Source organism: Pongo abelii, chromosome 21 (assembly GCF_028885655.2).
Source record: "Pongo abelii isolate AG06213 chromosome 21, NHGRI_mPonAbe1-v2.0_pri, whole genome shotgun sequence".
Classification (NCBI taxonomy): Eukaryota; Metazoa; Chordata; class Mammalia; order Primates; family Hominidae; genus Pongo; species Pongo abelii.
Genome location: NC_072006.2, coordinates 54,479,651 through 54,499,487, shown reverse-complemented (window position 1 = coordinate 54,499,487; position 19,837 = coordinate 54,479,651). Strand labels below are relative to the sequence as shown.

The following is a 19,837-nucleotide window of genomic DNA, read 5'->3' as shown; positions in this document are numbered from 1 at the left end:
ACTGACATCTTGACATGTACACTGACATCTTGAGGGGTATCTGCAGCTTACCCAATTAAATGTTAAAAATAAAACAAGCCAGGCATGGTGACTCTCACCTGTAATCCCAGCACTTTGGGAGGCCAAGGCAGGTGGATCACTTGAGGTCAGGAGTTCAAGACCAGCCTGGCCAACATGGTGAAACTCCGTCTCTACTAAAAATTAGCTGAATGTGGTGGCACATGCCTGTAATCCCAGTTACCTGTGAGGCTGAGGTAGGAGAATTGCTTGAACCTGGGAGAGGGATGTTGCAGTGAACCGAGATCGTGCCACTGCACTCCAGCCTGGGTGACAGAGTGAAACTCCATCTCAATAAATAAATAAATAAATATAAAAAATAAAACAGATTAATGAATAAACAGAGGTAGAGCCCCACCAATGCCACTTTTAAGACTCTGTCCTGAGGAGCTCATCATGAAAATAACTCAAGCCTGCTCCTCACCACACTTTCATTTAGGCTTTTCTTCAGATAAGATCTCTGTCGCCCAGGCTCAAGTACATTGGCACCATCACAGCTCACTGCAGCCTCAACACCCCTAGACTCAGGTGCCCTTCCCTCCTCTGCCTCCCAAGAAGCTGGGACCACAGGCACGCACCACCATGCCAGGCTAATTTTTTTTTTTTTTTTTTTTTTTTTTTTGGAGACAAGGTCTGTCACTCTGTCACCCAGGCCAGAGTGCAGTGGCACAATCACGGCTCACGGCAGTCTCAGCCTCCCCAGGCTCAAGTAATCCTCACATTTCAGCCTCCCAAGTAGCTGGGACTACAGGCACACGCCACCACACCCAGTTAATTGTTTTGCATTTTGTAGAGACAGGATTTTGCCATGTTTCCCAGGCTGGTCTCAAACTCCTGGGCTCAAGCGATCCGCCTACCTCGGCTTCCCAAAGTGCTGGGAAGCCACTGTGCCCGGCCTAGTCATTTAAACATTTTAATGATGAAAACTATGGAAACCAACTCAGTGCTCAGCATTGCCACCCCCACTGGAGCACCTGGGGACTCAGCCTGAAGCTGTGGGAGGCATCGGGTGCGGGAAGCCTCTGAAATGAAGGGAAAGGTTGAACGTGGTCACGTTTGCTTTATTACAGGAAGAATTATTCCAGCTTTCATCCAGTTCTCAGGGCCAGGCCAGTGACCCCCACAGAGGTGAAGGCCCGTGGTCAGCTGGGTGCTGGGTGCCCACCGGGTGCTGACATGCGTACTCAGACCCCTCAAGAGGAAAGAGTGGCCTCCTTCACCAGGAAGCCGGCGCTGGTCCCAGCCCTGTCGCCGGGAACGTGAGCAACTGGGCCTCTGTTTCCTGGGCATTTATGCTGTGCCAGGCACTGCCTGAGAGGGTCGTATTTCTTCATATATTTATTCCCTTCTCTTCTGGTACCTGCCATCCACCTCTTCTCACCCTCACTCAAAGGCAGCCATTCTGTCACTTTGTGTCTTTTTGCTGGAATGTGTCCCTGCAAAACACATGTGGCTACTTTGTGGCATGAACACTTGTGTGAAGGGTTTTGTGACTGTGGCTTATCCACGGTCCTTTCTATGATTAGTCCCCAATCTCAGCCACCCAGTCCCTGGGGTAGACACCCAAGTGACCCCGAACTTGCCCCACCACAGATAAGGTGAGCTGCCGCCTCCTTGCACCCTCTAGGGCTGGCGCGAGGATGTCTTTGGGACTTTGGCTTGGGAGTAGGTTGTAGGGGATGGGGGGACTAATTTTACTAAGTACCAGGTGCTCTACAGAATGGCTGTCCCATCTCCACTCACACCAGCTGTGCCCAAGGGTTTTATATCCCATATCTTCCACTACCGCTTGGTACTACTCACCTTTTTTTTTTTTTTTTTTTTTTGAGACAGAGTCTTGCTCTGTCGCCCAGGCTGGAGTGTAGTGGTGCAATCTCAGCTGACTGCAACCTCCACCTCCTAGATTCAAGCAATTCTTGTGCCTCAGCCTCCTGAGTAGCTGGGACTACAAGTGCCCACCACCATGCCTGGCTAATTTTTGTATTTTTAGTAGACACGGAGTTTCTCCATGTTGGCCAGGCTGGTCTCGAACTCCTGACCTCAGGTGATCTACGTGCCTTGGCCTCCCAAAGTGCTGGGATTTCAGGCATGCACCACCACACCTGGCACTATTCACCTTTTAAATGATTTTTTTTTTAATTTTGAAATACTTTCAGACTTAGAGAAAAGTTACAAATACTTCAAATATTTCCCAAATGTTTTCATTTTACTACATTTGATGTATCATATTCTCCTTCTCTCTCTCTCTCTCCCCACAGACACACGCACACACACACACACACACGCGTCGTTTTTTGTTTGTTTGCTTTTTGAGACAGGGTCTCTCTGTCACCTTTTTAATTAGCCAGGCATGGTGTTGCACATCTGTAGTCCCAGCTACTCAGGAGGCTGAGGTGGGAGGATCGCTTGAATCCAGGAGTTCGAGGCTGTAGTGAGCAGGTATCATGCCACTGCACTCCCTCCTGGGCGACAGAGCGAGACGCCATCTCCAAAGAAAAAAAAAAAGAAAACAAAACAAAACAAAAAGATGTCCGCGGTTGGGCATGGTGGCTCATGCCTGTAATCCCAGCACTTTGAGAGGCCAAGGCGGGTGGATCATGAGGCCAGGAGTTCGAGACCAGCCTGGCCAACATGGTGAAACCCTGTCTCTACTAAAAATACAAAAATTAGCCAGATGTGGTGGTGGGCGCCTGTAATCCCAGCTACTCGGGAGGCGGAGACAGGGGAATCGCTTGAACCTGGGAGGCAGGGGTTGCCGTGAGCTGAAATTGTGCCACTGCACTCCAACTCGGGCAACAGAGCGAGACCCTGTGTCAATAAATAAATAAATAATGTGAACTGTTAATGTGAGTTACATATTTAATTTAAAATTTTCTAGACTGACCAGCCTGTGCAACATAATGAGACCCCATCTCTACGAAAAAATTTAAAAATTAACTGGACATAGTGGTGCCTGCCTGTAGTCTCAGATACTTGGGAGGTGAGGCAGGAGGACTGCTTGAGCCCAGGAGTTCAAGGCTCCAGTGAGCTATGACTGCACTCCAGCCCGGGCGACAGAGCAAGACCTTGTCTCTAAAAATAAATATATATATTTTTTGAGACAGAGTTTTGCTCTTGTTGCCCGGGCTGGAGTGCAATGACACTATCTCAGCTCATCGCAACCTCTGTCTCCCAGGTTCAAGAGATTCTCCTGTCTCAGCCTCCCGAGTAGCTGGGATTACTGGCATGCACCACCACACCTGGCTAATTTTGTATTTTTAGTAGAGGCAGGGTTTCTCTATGTTGGTCAGGCTGGTCTCAAACTCCCGACCTCAGGTGATCCATCTACCTTGGCCTCCCAAAGTGCTGGGATTACAGGCGTGAGCCACTGCACCTGGCTTTTTCTTTTTTTCTTTTTTCTTTTTTTTTTTTTAATTTTTTGAGACAGAGTCTCACTCTGTCACCCAGGCTGGAATGCAGTGGTGCTATCTCTGCTCACTGCAACCTTCACCTCCCAGGTTCAAGCGATTCTCCTGACTCAGTCTCCTGAGTAGCTGGGATTACAGGCGCCCGCCACCGCGCCTGGCTAATTTTTTTTTTTTTTTTTTTTGTATTTTTAATAGAGACAGTGTTACACCATGTTGGCCAGGCTGGTCTCGAGCTCATGACCCCAGGTATTCCACCTGCCTCGGCTTCCCAAAGTGCTGGGATTACAAACACGAGCCACTGCACCCTGCCAAGGGTGGTAGTTCTTAAAGTCTTTATCAGGCATATAAGCATGAGACTCCTCTCTTCATGGTCTTCCTCTATTTGTGAAGGTTTTCTTAACATTAATGACACCAGGCCATGCTCGGTGGCTCACACTTTGGGAGGCCGAGGCGGGTGGATTACAAGGTCAGGAGATCGAGACCACGGTGAAACCCCGTCTCTACTAAAAATACAAAAAATACAAAAAATTAGCTGGGCGTGGTGGCGGGTGCCTGTAGTCCCAGCTACTCAGAGAGGCTGAGGCAGGAGAATGGTGTGAAGCTGGGAGGCGGAACTTGCAGTGAGCCGAGATCGCACCACTGCACTCCAGCCTGGGCAACAGAGCGAGACTCCCTCTCCAAAAAAAAAAAAAAAATTAGTGACACCATTTTGATTCTGACAACTGTCACTTTTTTTATTGTGGTAAAATATTTAACAGAATATTTATATTTTTCACCATTATTAAGTGTACAATTCAGTGGCATTAAATGCATTCACACCAGGCACAGTGGCTCACACCTGTAATCCCAGCACTTTGGGAGGCCAAGGCGGGAGAATTACTTGAGCCCAAGTGTTCAAGACCAGCCTGGGCAACATAGCGATACCCCCATCTCTACAAAAAATACAAGAAAAATCAGCCAGGCGTGGTGGCGCACACCTGTAGTCCCAGCTACTCGGGAGGTTGAGGTGGGAGAATCACTTGAGCACGGGAGGTCGAAGCTGCAGTGAGCTAGGATTGCACCACTGCAGTCTAGCCTGGGCAACAGAGTAAGACCTTGTCACAAAAAAAAGAAAAGAAAAAAAATTCACAATGCTGTATACTCGTCATCACTCTGTATCCAAAACTTTTCCATCATCCCCAACACAAACTCTGTCCTCATTCAACAATTCCCCCCTCTCTCCAGGTAACCTCTATTCTATTTTCCATCTCTCAGAATCTGCCCATCCCAGGTACCTCATACAACATTGTCCTTCTGTGTCTGGCTTCTTTCACTGAGCACAATGTTTTCCAGGTCCATAGGTGTTGTGGTCCGTGTTGGAATTTTCTTCCTGGGACAAAACAAGGCCTGTCTGACTCCAGGGCTGCCCCTGATCCCCCACACTCACCTGCCTGTCCCCTCCACAGGCCTCAGTGCTTCTGTCTGTAGGAAGGGAAGGGCTGGGCAGCCTGCTGGGCTGGTCACCTGCCACCTTGCCGTCAGCGCCTTCCCTCGCGTTAATCACTGTTCAGCCAGAAAACCGAAACCCATAAACGCTGCAACAGGGAGTCTCCCACAGGGAACGGGTTACAGAGACGACGGTGGAGGCAGAGGCCGAATGGGATGGGGAGGACGCTCCGAGAAAGAAATCGCAGCCACAGAGAGCCACTGCCACCTCTAAGGTGGAGGGGCTGGTAAGGTTGCTGTAGCCCAGGGCCTGCGTCACTCCGCAAAGCTGGAGGCACAGGGGCCTGTCCCGGGGCGCTCTCCGACCGGGGCCTCCCGTTGGCCAATAGGAACTCACCGGACGCGAGCCTGGGAAAGGCGCCGCAGGGTCAGCTCTGGGATACACAGAGCAGAGCTGCAGAGGGCGGGGCTTGGATCGGAAGGCAAAGAGCCCCCGCCCCCGCCCGACAGACCCTCCCTCCCTGGTCAGCTCCTACCAGGCAGCCCCCAACTGTGGCTCCAGCCCTAGCTTCTCGGACCCAGCTTCCTTCTGTCCCGCTGGCCTAGGGTGGAGCGCCTCCAGCTGTGGCCAGTACCTCACCTGGCCTTTCTGCATCTCGGCTTATCCGTCCTCTGTGTAAGCAATGCCTGTATTCCATCCCTTCTGTCTGAAATGCCTAGGGTGGTCTCCCTCTTCCAGACTGGCCCCCAGTGAGACACCAGTGGTGCTGTCGTTTACAGAGTGGCCACAGTGCTACCACGGGAGGTTAGTGGATGGCTGAGTCATGAACCAGAAAGGAGGGCAGAAGTGAGGTGAGATGGGTCCCCGAGGCAGGGCCACTCCATGGTAAGTGCAGGATCTCAAGGCAGACCCTGAGCTTTACAGAGACGTTGAGTGGCCACAATCAGGCCCCCAGCTCAGCCAGTGGACGGGCTCCATGTGGCAGTGGGCCAAGGAAACCAGCCTCCACTGAGGGCCCCCTGTGTGCCTAGCTGTATTCCCACGTCAACCCCATCTCAGTTTGCAGGGCTCACCGTAACAAAGGACTGTAGACCGTGTGGTTTAAACAACAGAGATTGTTGTCAAGGTGTGAGCGGGGCTGGCTTCTCCCGCAGCCTCGCTCAGGGGCTTGTAGATGGCCACCTTCTTGCTCTGGGCTCCCACGGCCCTCCCTCTGTTTGTGTCTGTGTCCAAATTTCCTCTTCCTATGAAGACAACGATTATATTGGATTAGGGTCCACCCTAATGACCTCATTTTTACTTAATTACCTTTTTTTTTTTTTTCAAGAGGGAGCTTCACTCTGTGGCCCAGGCTGGAGTGCAGTGTCGCGATCTCAGCTCACCGCAACTCCCGCCTCCCGGGTTCCAGCAGTTCTCCTGCCTCAGCCCCCCGGGTAGCTAGGATTACAGATGTCCACCACCATGCCCAGCTAATTTTTGTATTTTTCGTAGAGATAGGGTTTCACCATGTTGGCCAGGCTGGTCTCGAATTCCTGACCTCAAGTAATCTGCCCACCTCGACCTCTCAAAGTGCTGGGATTACAGGCGTGAGCCACTGTGCCTGGCCACTTAATTACCCCTTTAAAGGCCTTTTTCCAAATACAGTAACATTCTGAGGTACTGGGGGTTAGAATCTCAACATAATTATGTGGAGGAGGTCATCATTCAGCCCGTGACACCCCTCAGTTTCACAAGGTGGGCATTATCAGCCCTGTTCTCCAAATGAGGAAACTGAGGCCCAGACAGTGGCTCACCCAAGGCCACCCAGAGCTGGGTCTCCTCAGGTCCAGGGCTTCCCACCCCCCACACCATGAGCAGGGCTGCTGCTCCACCTGCCAGCCCAGGGTATCTTCTTTTACTCTCTGAGACTGCTGCAGACCCTGGGAAACTGATTCCAATCCCTCCCCTTCCTTTCGCTCCCTCTGCTGTGTGTAATAAGATGATGATCCACCATTTATTGGCCCTTTCCTATGTGTGAGGCTCTTCCACTAGCATTTCTCATGCATTCCATACACACAAGACACGGCTCCTCTGGCTCTGCTCAAGCCTCCTCAGAGATGCCCTCCTCACACACCCCACTTGTAACAATGCCTCCACCCACACCAACACGCCTCCTGCTTTATTTTCCTTTGTAGTGTCATCAATACCTGAAATTAGGCTGGATACGGTGGTTCACGCCTGCAATCCCGCCACTTTGGGAGGCTAAGGTGGGTAAATTACTTGAGGCCAGGAGTTCGAGACTAGCCTGGGCAACATGGCAAAACCCCATCTCTACTAAAATACAAAAATTAGCCGACTACTAAAATACAAAAGTTAGCCGACATGGTGGTGTGTACCTGTAGTCCCAGCTACTTGGCAGGCCGAGGCATGAGAATCACTGGAACCCAGGAGGTGGAGGCTGCAGTGACTGAGATGGCACCACTGCACTCCAACCTGGGTGACAGACTGAGACTCTGTCTCAAAAATAAATAAATAAATAAAAATAATACCTGAAATTATATCACATGCATGCTTATTGGTTTGTTGTGTTCTCTGCACTAGACTGTAAGCTCCAGGAGGGCAGGACCCAGGCCTCATCCCCTGCTGTATCCCTGGCACCTAGATGAGATTGTCAGTCACTGACATCTTTATTGAAATGTTGTTTCAATAAATTATTAAATAAATTAATTCTTTCACCCAGCCCTCACCAATAATCTGTAACACGGGCCTTAGGATCCTTATTTTATTTTATTTTTTTGAGACGGAGTCTTGCTCTGTCTCCCAGGCTGGAATGCAGTGGCATGATCTCAGCTCACTGCAACCTCTGCCTCCCAGGTTCAAGCAATTCTCTTGCCTCAGCCTCCCGAGTAGCTGGGATTACAGGCACACGCCACCACACCCAGCTAATTTTTGTATTCTTAGTAGAGACTGGGTTTCACCATGTTGGCCAGGCTGGTCTCAAACTCTTGACCTCATGATCTGCCCGCCTCAGCCTCCCAAAGTTCTGGGATTAAAGGCATGAGCCACCACACCTGGCCCAGAATCCTTATTTTACAGAAGAAGAAAGTGAGGCTCAGAGAAAGTCCCAAATCCACCCAGGCTCACCCAGCTAGTAAGTAGTGAAGCTGGAATTTGAACCCAAGTCTATGCTTGCAACCTCCACACCCAGGCCACCTCCTTGCCTTGACCTTCCTTCCAAATCTCTCCCTGCTCTGTGCCTTCCCAAACCACCCTCACACAATTGCCCCGAACCTCTCTTATTCTAGAAATAAGAGAGTATTTGTAGATACTGGGCTGCAGTATCCCTTTGTGTCAGCCTGGGCTGCAGTATCCCTTTGTGTCAGCAGGTGTCACCAGAGAATCCAGAAAGCCATAGTCCGTGGTCTTGCACTCCAGAGCACAGATGATGATACTCTCATTTACTTAATCACTTTTAAGGATATTTCCAAGTTTTTGCTTCACAAAGGAAGGCGCAGCTGCATCCTGGCACCTGTGTTCATGTGCTATGTGGTGAGAATTTCCCTGGGAATGGATTCCTAGAAATGCAATTGCAAAAGAGCAAAAAAAGTCTTTAAATTGCATAGATTTAAAGATTTACTAAGCCTGGTTTACAACTGAGAAATGTGAGACCCAGAGAGGGCACCTGGGTGACTCAGGGGCACACAGCTAGCTAGTGGAAAGGCCAGACTTAGAACTAGTAGCACTAGCTCCTCTGGGCCAGGCATGGTGGCTTACACCTGTAATCCCAGCACTTTGGAAGGCCAAGGTGGGCAAATCACTTGAGCCTAAGAGTTCGAGACCAGCCTGGTAGAGTGAGAACTTGTCTCTAAAAAAGGCACAGAAAAAAAAATCAGCCAGGCACGGTGGTACACACCTGCAATCCTAGCACTTTTGGAGACCAAGGTGGGCAGATCACTTGAGTCCTGGAGTTTGAGATCAGCCTGGGCAACATAGTGAGACCATGTCTCTATAAAAAATACATATATATCTCTCCAGGTATGGTGGCACACATCTGTAGTTCTAGCTACTCAGGAGGCTGAGGTGAGAGGACTGCTGGAGCCCAAGAGGTCAAGGCTGCAGTGAGCCGTGATCACACCACTGCACTCCAGCCTGGGCAACAGAGTGAGACCCTGTATCAGAAAGAACTAGCCTCCAGCCATGAATATTTCTACTGCACTTGGACGTTGCTCCTACCTAGGCTAAGGCAGAGTCTTTGTGCATGAAACTATATGGGAGTCTGGATCTGACTGCTTCTTTGGTTATTCAATCATCCATTTATTCATTAGACAAACTACAATGGTGGGATACAGGCTCCATGCTGTAAGAAAGGTTCAAATAACAACTGCCTCCTAGTCAAAAAGTAGTTTGTTTTCCTCTCTCATATTAATCTGAATGAAAGTGATCCAGAGCTGCATGGTTGCTTTACGGTGTCAGGAACCCAGTCTTTTGCTATCTCGTGCTCTTTTTCTTGTTGAAGACAACTGGTAGTTTTCATCTCATGGTCCAAAATGGCTGCCCAAGGCTGGACACGGTGGCACATGCCTGTAATCCCAGCACTTTGGGAGGCCAAGGTGGGCAGACCGCTTGAGCTCAAGAGTTCGAGACCAGCCTGGGCAACATGGCGAAACCTCATCTCTACAAAAAAAAATTAACCAAGCGTGGTGGCAGGTGCCTGTTGTCCTAGCTACTTGAGAGGCTGAGTGGATCGCTTGAACTCGGGAGGCGGAGGTTGCAGTGAGCTGAGATCGCACCACTGCACTCCAGCCTGGGTGACAGAGTGAGATGCTGTCTCAAAAAAAAAAAACCCTATGTTGACTTCTAGTCAACATAGTACTGGTAGTTATAGCCAGTCAACATAGTACTGGTAGTTCTAGCCAGAGCAATTAGGAATGAAAAAGAAATCAAAGGCATCCAAACTGAAAGGAAGAAGTAAAATAATCTCTGCTCTCCAATGATATGATCTTATACGTAGAAACCCTAAAGATTTCACAAACTAAGAAAAAACTGTTAGAATTAATAAATGAATGCAGCAAAGTAGCAAGATACAAAGTCAGCACACAAAAATCAGTTACTTTTCTCTACACTGACAGTGAGTGATCTGAAACAAAAATTATAAAAACAATTTCATTTACAATAGTATCAAAAAGAAGAAAATCCTTAGGAATTCATCCAAAAAGTGAAAAACTTGTACAATGAAAACTACAAAACAGGCCAGGCTTGGTGGCTCCTGCCTGTAATCCCAGCACTTTGAGAGGCCAAGGTAGGCGGATCACCTGAGGTCAGGAGTTCAAGACCAGCCTGGCCAACAAGGTGAAACCCCACCTCTGCTAAAAATACAAAAAATCAGCCGGGCGTGGTGGCACTCGCCTGTAGTCCCAGCTACTCGGGAGGCTGAGGCAGGAGATTCGCTTGAACCTGGGAGGCGGAGGTTGCAGTGAACTGAGATAGTGCCACCGCACTCCAGCCTGGGTGACAAAGCAAAACTCCATCTCCAAAATAATAATAATAATAAGTGTTAGTGATTATGTAGAGAAATTGGAACCCTTGTGCACTGTTGGAATATAAAATGGAACAGCCAGGCCGGATGTGGTGGCTCACGCCTATACTCCTAGCACTTTAGGAGGCTGAGGCAGGTGGATCACTTGAGGTCAGGAGTTCAAGACCAGCCTGGCCAACATGGTGAAACCTCATCTCTACTAAAATACAAAAATTAGCTGGGCATGGTGGCGCACACCTGTAATCCCAGCTACTTGGGTAGCTGAGGCAGGAGAATGGCTTGAACCTGGGAGGCGGAGGTTGCAGTAAGCCAAGATCACGCTACTGCACTCCAGCCTGGGCAACAAGAGCAAAACTCCGTCTCAAAAAAATAAACAAACAAACAAACAATAAATAAATAAATAAAATTTAAAAATGGAACAGCCAACGTGGAAAACAGTATGGCAGTTCTTCAACAAATTAAACACAGAAATTACCATATGAGCCAGCAGTTCCACTTCTGGGTATATACCCAAAAGAATTGAAAGCAAGATCTTGAAGAAATATTTGTACACCCATATTCATTAGCAACAGTATTTACGATAGCTAAAAAGTGGAAACAACCTAAGTGTCCATCATCATTGATCGCGTGAACAAACAAGCAAAATGTGGTCCTTCAGCCTTAAAAAGGAAGGAAGTTCTGACTCAAGTTATAATGTGAATGAAAGAGAGAGAGAGAAAAAAAGAGAAGAGAAGAGAAAAGAAGAAAAGGCAGCCGCTTTTAAAATGAGCTGACCCGGAGCCAGGCTTCTAGGAGCCAGAGGTGACTCAGCAGAGGCCCCACCCTCGATTTGCATGGGGAGACATTCCGGGGCAGCCTCCTGCTGACGTGTCTCAGCACATAATCACAAAGAGCCAATCACGCATGAGTCAGAAGCAGTTATATCCCTAAGTCATGAAGCAGCAGCTGGGCCCAAGATTCCTGGCATCCTTCCAATCTCACCTCCCCCGCACTATTTACCCAGGAGCAAAAGAAGCGGAGGGAAGCAACACAGCGCAGCGTGACTACGTGCTCGATCTGTCTCCTCCTAATGGGCATGCAGGTTGGTTCCAGTTTCCAGCGATCCTAAACACACTTGGCTGGACCTCCCTGTGCCTACAGTGGTGGGATTTTGCAACATAGGTGGGGGAAATGGAATTGCTAGGGTGAATTGTAGATCCACGGGAGCTCCATTGCGACAGAAAAAGGCATGCCTCTTCAGTTTACTTACAGGTCAGGATTTCTAACCTTGGCCCCGTTTGACATCCTGGACTGGGTCATTCTTTGTTGTCGGGCAGCAGGGGAACTGTCCTCTGTAGGATGTTTAGCAGCATAAGTGGCTTCTACCCACTAGATGCCAGTAAATCACCACCCCCAGTTGTGACAACCAAAAATTTCTCCAGACATTGCCAAACCTGGGAGTCAAAATCACCCCCAACTGAGAACCATTGCTGTAACTGTACAGAGCCTGTGAGGAGGATTTCTTTTTTGTTGTTGTTTTTTAAGACAGAGTCTCGCTCTGTCGCACAAGCTGGAGTACAGTGGCACAGTCTCAGCTCTCTGCAACCTCTGCCTCCTGGGCTCAAGTGATTCTCCTGCCTCAGCCTCCCGAGTAGCCGGGATTACAGGCATGCACCACCGCGCCCAGCCAATTTTTGTATTTTTAGTAGAGACGGGGTTTCACCATGTTGCCCAGGCTAGTCTCTAACTCCTGACCTCAGGTGATCCACCTGCCTCGGCCTCCCAAAGTACTGGGATTACAGGCGTGAGCCACTGTGCCTGGCCTATGAGGAGGATTTCTAAGCACAGATTCTTTAAACAGGTTTTATGTGTTATTGACTTTCTTCTCTTTGGGCAGAAGGACATTTTACCTCCTTAGAAGGGGTGCAATGACATTGATAGTCACTAGTTTAAGAATAAGAGATGTCCCTTGCAAGCAGACTCAGAGAAAAAAAAAGGGTCTCAGTTCCTAATTGGGATAAATAACGAGATTTGAATCTGAACAATAGAAATTAAATTATAGGCCAGGCGCAGTGGCTCACACCTGTAATCTCACCGCTTTGGGAGGCCAAGGCAGGCAGATGACGAGGTCAGGAGATCGAGACCACCCTGGCCAACATGGTGAACCCCATCTCTACTAAAAAAAAAAAATACAAAAATTAGCTGGGTGTGGTGGCGTGTGCCTGTAGTCCCAGCTACTCGGGAGGCTGAGGCAGGAGAATTGCTTTAACCTAGGAGGCGAAGGTAGCAGTGAGCCAAGATCACGCCACTGCACTCCAGCCTGGGCAACAAGAGCGAAACTCCGTCTCAAAAAAAAAAAAAAAAGAAAAGAAGTTAAATTATAGCATTGCACCAATGTGACATTTTCTGATTTTAAAAACTATACAGAGTTCCTGTAAGAGAATGTCTTTGTTCTTAAGAAATACACACTGAAGAATTTAGGGTAAAAACGCATTATGGGCCGGGCACGGTCGCTCACGCCTGTAATCCCAGCACTTTGGGAGGCCGAGGCTGGCAGATCACGAGGTCAGGAGATCAAGACCATCCTGGCCAACACGGTGAAACCCTGTCTCTACTAAAAATACAAAAATTAACTGGGTGTGGTGGCGGAAGCCTGTAATTCCAGCTACTCGGGAGGCTGAGGCAGGAGAATTGCTTGAACCTGAGAGTCGGAGCTTGCAGTGAGCCAAGATCGCCACTGCACTCCAGCTTGGTGACAGAACTAAACTCCGTCTCAAAAAAAAAAAGGCATTATGTCTGTAACTGACTCTCAAATGGTTCAGAAAAAATGGTACACACGGAGAGAAAGAAGGATAAATCACGTGTAGCAAAATGTTGATAATTAGGGTATTGAGAGTTTATTGTACTATTCTTGCAACTTTCTGTAAATTTGAAAACAATTGGATTATTATTTTTTAAGACTTTTTTTAGAAACTCACCTATGTTTTGTTCTAGTTTTTAAAGCAAGTTTTAATCTGTCATTCCCACCTGCTCCCAGGAAAAGGAAAAACATCATTGTATGATTGTGCCCAGGATCTAGGCACAATTAGGGCACAGTCCCAAGAGGCTTCCAGAAAAGGGTTCTCAATATAAGTGTGGCAGGCAGGAAGATCTCCTGCGTATATTTGTCAAATGCCTGGAAAGAAATTCCACCGAACATTAACAGTGGGTGGTGATGGTCCTGTTGTCTATTGTGTCCCTCTGTAACCACCCTCTCCCTGCACCTGCCCCTCCCCAGTTTTGTTCAAACATCCACCCCTTCCCCAGGCAGCCCAGGTGCCTTAGGGAAGTAACCCCATTCCCTGCCCTGTCTTGGAGGGCGTCAAAGGGTAATCTTATCCCTCTGCTAGTGAGTACAAATGAAGCCTGTGGGCCAACAAGGAGTGAGAAGCAGTTTCCTGGAAGCCCTGAGCTGGTGTTTGACTTGCTTTGAGATAGAATAAATGGGAGAAAGAGACTTTATGGGACATCTGGGCCTAGGGCTCCTGGATGCTGTGCTGAAAACACCACGTACAGAAGCCAGTCTAACCTTCTGGATGATAAGAGCCCAGATGCAGCGCGGAGATGCCCCAGCCAACAATCAGCTGCTATCTGAATCCCATCTGGATCCCATCTGAATCCCATGTCACCATGAATGAGGCCACCTTAGCGCAGCCAGCACAGTGGAAAGCCAGAAGCAGCCGCATGCATGAGCCCAGGGGAAGCCCACAGAGGAACCACCAGCCAGCACACAGAATTGTAAGCAGTAATAACTCAGTGTTCTTAAGTAACTAAGACAACAATTTTAAAATGAACCAGGCCTGGCCGGGCGCGGTGGCTCATGCCTGTAATCCCAGCACTTTGGGAGGCCGAAGCGAGCGGATCACCTGAGGTTGGGAGTTCGAGACCAGCCTGACCAACATGGAGAAACCCCGTCTCTACTAAAAATATGAAGTTAGCCAGGCGTGGTGGTGCATGCCTGTAATCCCAGCTACTCGGGAGGCTGAGGTAAGGTTATAACATGGCCTGGCATGCAGTACGTGCTCAATAAACGCTCACCATTACTGTTGCTCATGCATTTCTGATCTCGTCCGCTATGCCATTCACTATGAGGGCTCACGATGACAGGCAAGAAACAAGTAATTTACTAGGGAAATAATTGGGGAACTCTCAGGAACACCAGGATGGCTAGAGAGCCTAGGAAACCAGTTCCGACACCGGAGGCCAAAAAGAAGGACTCGTGCCTGCCATGTGTGTGGCAGAAGCTTCCCAGTATCAACTATTAATAATATCATTTTCCTTTCTTATTATTAATAGAACCCCAGCTTTTAAGTTGGTCTCCGCAGAGGACAACGACATTCTCCAGCCTCCTGTACAGCAGAGAGTGCCATGTGACTAAGATCAAGTTCTAACCAGTGGGATCAAAGCAGGGAAGTGTTGCCTTCTTTGCCCCTTCGTGCTGGCTGGAATATGACAAAACGGCTGGAGCATGAGCAACCTTCTTGGGCCCTGAGGTGGAAGCCACCTGTTGGTTGACTGACCAAGATGGTGGAGTGACCAGATAGAAGCGGCCTGGTGATTGTGGATTCTGCCACACCACCTCTGGTCCCCTATATCTATGTGAAAGGAAAACAAATGTCTGCCATGTTTGTGTGTGTGTGTCTGTGTAGTGTGTGTCTGTGTGTGTGTGTGTCTGCCATGTTTAAGCCACTATAACTTTGGGATATCTGTGGCTTATAGTCAAATCTAATCCAAACAAATGCACCTCTATGTCTCCCTCACCGATAAGAAGACTGATGCAAGGGAACCCCTGTTGTGGCCATAACACAAAGATAGCTTCGACCACCACCAACATGGATTGAGCTGGGCTCTGCCCTTCCTGGCCTCCTGGCCTTTTATTCCCCGCTAATTCCTCTGGATTCCTAATGACTCCCATTCCCTGCATGTACACCAGGTACAGTCACACCTCCTGGCCTTTACTCTCTTGCCATACCCACTGTCCAGCTTCCCTCCCTTATCTTTTTTTTGTTTTGTTTTTTGAGACAGAGTCTTGCTCTGTCGCCCAGGCTGGAGTGCAGTGGTGTGATCTCGGCTCACTGCAACCTCCGCCTCCCAGGTTCAAGCCATTCTCCTGCCTCAGCCTCCCCAGTAGCTGAGATTACAGGCACAGGCACGTGCCACCACGCCCAGCTAATTTTTGTGTTTTTAGTAGAGATGGGGTTTCCCCATGTTAGCCAGGCTGGTCTCCAACTCCTGGCCTCAAGTAATCCGCCTGCCTCAGCCTCCCAAAGTGCTGGGATTACAGGCGTGAGCCACCACACCCGGCATCTTACCTTACCTTTTCTCCTTGGTAAAAGCATTGGAGAAGTTGGCCAGGCGCAGTGGCTCACGCCTGTAATTCCCAGCACTTTGGGAGGCTGAGGTGGGCGGATCACGAGGTCAAGAGATTGAGACCATCTTGGCTAACACGGTGAAACCCCGTCTCTATTAAACATACAAAAAAATTAGCCGGGTGTGGTGGTGGGCCCCTATCGTCCCAGCTACTCAGGAGACTGAGGCAGGAGAATGGCATGAACCCCAGAGGCAGAGGTTGCAGTGAGCCAAGATCGTGCCACTGCATTCCAGCCTGGGTGGCAGAGCGAGACTCCGTCTTAAAAAACAAACAAAAAAACAAAAAACAAACAAAAAAACAAAACATTGGACAAGTTAACTTCTCTGAGCCTCAGTTTCCTCTTCTGGAAAATGGGGCCAAATCGCAAGTTGTATGCAAAGTGCCTGACACAGAGTAATAGCCACCTTCAAACACCGTTCCCCACACCTTTCTCCCTGATCCTTCCCTGATCTCAGGCCCCACACTTTGCAAGCAAGAAAAAATACAGCAAAATAAAAACAGAGATCCAGGCCAGGCGCGGTGGCTCACGCCTGTAATCTCAGCACTTTGGGAGTCCAAGGCAGGTGGATCACCTGAGGTCAGGAGTTCAAGACCAGCCTGAACAACATGGAGAAACCCCACCTCTACTAAAAAATACAAAATTAGCTGGGCATGGTGGTGCAGGCCTGTAATCCCAGCTAGTCGGGAGGCTGAGGCAGGAGAATCGCTTGAACCCAGGAGGCGGAGGTTGCGGTGAGCCGAGATCACACCATTGCACTCCAGCCTGAGCAACAGGAGCAAAACTCCATCTCAAAAAACAAACAAAACAAACAAAAAACAGAATCCATTGGATTCCTATAACAGTGAAGTTCAAAGGAAAGTTTCAGTTCAGGTAAGGTTTGTTCCAGTGGCTCAGTGCTAACAGTAATAGCTAAAATTTATTGAAGGCGGGTGTAGTGGCTCACACCTGTAATCCCAGCACTTTGGGAGGCCGAGGCAGGTGGATCACTTGAGGTCAGGAGTTTGAGACCAGCCTGGCCAACATGGCAAAACCCCATCTCTACTAAAAATACAAAAATTAGCCGGGTGTGGTGACGGGCACCTGTAATCCCAGCTACTTGGGAGGCTGAGGCAGGAGAATCACTTGTACCCCAGAGGCGGAGGTTGCAGTGAGCCGAGATCGAGCCATTGCACTCCAGCTCGGGTGACAGAGCAAGACTCTGTCTCAAAAAAATAAAATAAAATAAAATTTATTGAGGGTTTACAATATACCAGGCACTCTTCTAACAACTATGTATGTATTAACTTATCTTCATAACAACCCTATGAAGCAGGCACTCTGCTAGGATCCCCATTTTTACAGGAGGAAACTGACATCCTGAGAGAGTAAATAATTTGCCCATGGTCACACAGCACACAAGTGGTGGAGGTGAGACTTAACCTAAGTCTGTCTGACTGGAAAGGTAGGGCTGCTTTCAGGTGAAGCTTGATCCAGGCACTTAAAGGTCTCAGCAAGGACCTGGTTTCTCTTGGTCTCTCCTTTTTGCTTCCTCTAATGTTGGACTTACCCTGAGGATGATGCCCTCATGGCTGCCAGCAGATTCTGATGAGACTTGCTTTATTATTCACATCCCAATTCCATACCAGGATCCTGAAGTCCACTGTGATAGACCATCTGAAGTCACATGCTCATCCCTGAACCAATCATTGCATCCCAGGGGACTGGACAATGTTGCTTGGCTTGTGCTAAATTCAGGGGCTGACAACAGGGGCAGCAAGAGAGATTCCTCCAAAAATTCAGGGCTTTTTTTCTTTTTTTTACTTTTTTGAGATGGAGTCTCACTCTGTCACCCAGGCTGGAGTGCGATCTTGGTTCACTGCGACCTCCACCTCCCGGGTTCAAGCAATTCTCCTGCCTCAGCCTCCCGAGTAGCTGGGACTACAGGCACGTGCCACCACACCCGGCTACTTTTTTTGTGTTTTTAGTAGAGACGGGGTTTCACCATGTTAGCCAGTATGGTCTCAATCTCCTGACCTCATGATCCGCCTGCCTTGGCCTCCCAAAGTGCTGGGATTACAGGCATGAGCCACCGTACCCAGCCAATTCAGGGTATTATTTCTATGAAGGAGCAGGAATGGATGTGGGCAGCCAGAAACAGATATCCACATGCCCATGTCTCACATGTTTCGAAAATAACCTTTTGGGGAAAAGAGGAAGTTTGGGGACAGCTGTGCCACAGTCCAGACAGGCAACATCTGGTTCTGGTCAGTCCCTCCAGGACACCCCCCACCCCCAGGGAAGGAAGCCTTCCTGTCCACACTCTTGTCCCTTGTCAGGAGGTGGACACACTGAGGGTGTTGGCCTAAAGCCTGCAACAGGGCCAGAGCATTGCCTGGGGCACTTTCTGCTGGGTAGAAAGCCCTGCTGGGGGTGAGGAGATGTGCTCAGTGACTGGATCAGGAGGCAGGTGGCTCTGCTGGGCACACACAGCCTCTCAGGAGCCCCCGACATCCTGACCACATGGCCATCCCTGCTTGCCTCTGAGGCTCTTCTCGCAGCCTGGTACACTCTCTGAGGCCTCCTGGTCCTTCTGCCAGGCTATGGCCTGGGTTTTTTAAAATTCCTGTGAGCTCAAAGCCCACTTCTTAGCAGCCCACATATTCAGCCAAATCATTAAAATACATCTGCAATGGAGGATTTTTAGGGCAGTGAAACTTCTCTGTCTGATAACTACGATGGTGGATCCATGTCATTACACATTTGCCCAAGCCCACAGAATGTACACCAAGAGTGAACCGTAATGCAAACTATTGACTTCGGGTGCTAATGGAGTGTCAATATAAGTTTATCAATTAACAAATGTACCACTCGGAGGCCAAGCACAGTGGCTCACACCTGTAATCCCAGCACTTTGGGAGGCTGAAGTAGGAAGTTTGCTTGAGCCCAGGAGTTCAAGACTAGCCTGGGCAACATAGTGAGATCCCATCTCTACAAAAAATAAATTAGCCAGGCATGGTGGTGTGTGCCTGTAATCCAAGCTACTTGGGAGGCTGAGGTAGGAGGATTGTTTGAGCCTAAGAGGTTGAGGCTACAGTGAGCCATGATGGTGCCACTGCATTCCGGCCAGGGAGACAAATAGAGAGACCCTGTCATGAATAAAAATTTTTGTAAAAAAAGGAAGTCTGGGCTGGGTGCTGTGGCTCACGCCTGTAATCCCACCACTTTGGGAGGCCAAGGTGGTTGGATCACCTGAGGTCAGGAGTTGGAGACTAGCCTGACCAACATGGTGAAACCTCATCTCTACTAAAAATACAAAAAATTAGCTGGTGTGGTGGCGCACATCTGTAATCCCAGCTATTTGAGAGGCTGAGGCAGGAGAATCGCTTGAACCCAAGAGGCGGAAGTTGTAGTGAGCTGAGATCACACCACTGCACTCCAGCCAGGGCAACAGAGTAAGACTCCACTCAAAAAAAAAAAAAAAGTACAAAAAATTAACTGAGTGTGGTGGCCCATGCCTGTAATCTGCCTGTAATCCCAGCTACTTGGATGACTGAGGAGGGAGAATCACCTGAACCCGAGAGTTCAAGGCTGCAGTGAGCCACGATCACACCACTGCACTCCAGCCTGGACAAAAGAATGAGACCCTAATTAAAAAAAAAAATGTGTGTGTCAAAGAACATCATCAAGAAAGTTAAAAGACAACCAACAGAATGAGAGAAAATTGTCGTAAATCCTATATCTGATAAGGGATTAATAGCCATACTATATCAAGCACTCTTACAATTCAAGAAAAATACCAATAATTGAATTTGAAAAAAGGCAAAGGATTTGATTTTTTGTTTGTTTGTTTTTGATACGGAGTTTCGCTCTTGCTGCCCAGGCTGCAGTGCAATGGCGTGGTCTCGGCTCACTCAGATCACTCGCCTCCCAGGATCAAATGATTCTCCTGCCTCAGCCTCCCAAGTAGCTGGGATTACAGGCATGAGCCACCGCATCTGGCCAAGGCAAAGGATTTTAATAGATATATCTCCAAAAAAGATATACATGGCCGGGCGCGGTGGCA

At 48.8% G+C, this 19,837-nt stretch overlaps 2 long non-coding RNA genes across 2 annotated transcripts; one reads left to right on the top strand and one right to left on the bottom strand.

Moving 5' to 3' along the window:
- Positions 1 to 395: 395 nt before the first annotated feature.
- Positions 396 to 5,945, bottom strand: LOC103888821 (uncharacterized). The gene is made up of 3 exons (XR_008517196.2): positions 5,530 to 5,945; positions 4,739 to 4,833; positions 396 to 1,493 (listed from the first exon to the last, which is right to left on the bottom strand). It is a non-coding gene; the product is annotated as an uncharacterized LOC103888821 (long non-coding RNA).
- A 5,039-nt stretch (positions 5,946 to 10,984) lies between these two features.
- LOC129052246 (uncharacterized) lies at positions 10,985 to 15,051 on the top strand. The gene is made up of 2 exons (XR_008517197.1): positions 10,985 to 11,486; positions 14,720 to 15,051. It is a non-coding gene; the product is annotated as an uncharacterized LOC129052246 (long non-coding RNA).
- The last annotated feature ends 4,786 nt before the right edge of the window (positions 15,052 to 19,837 follow it).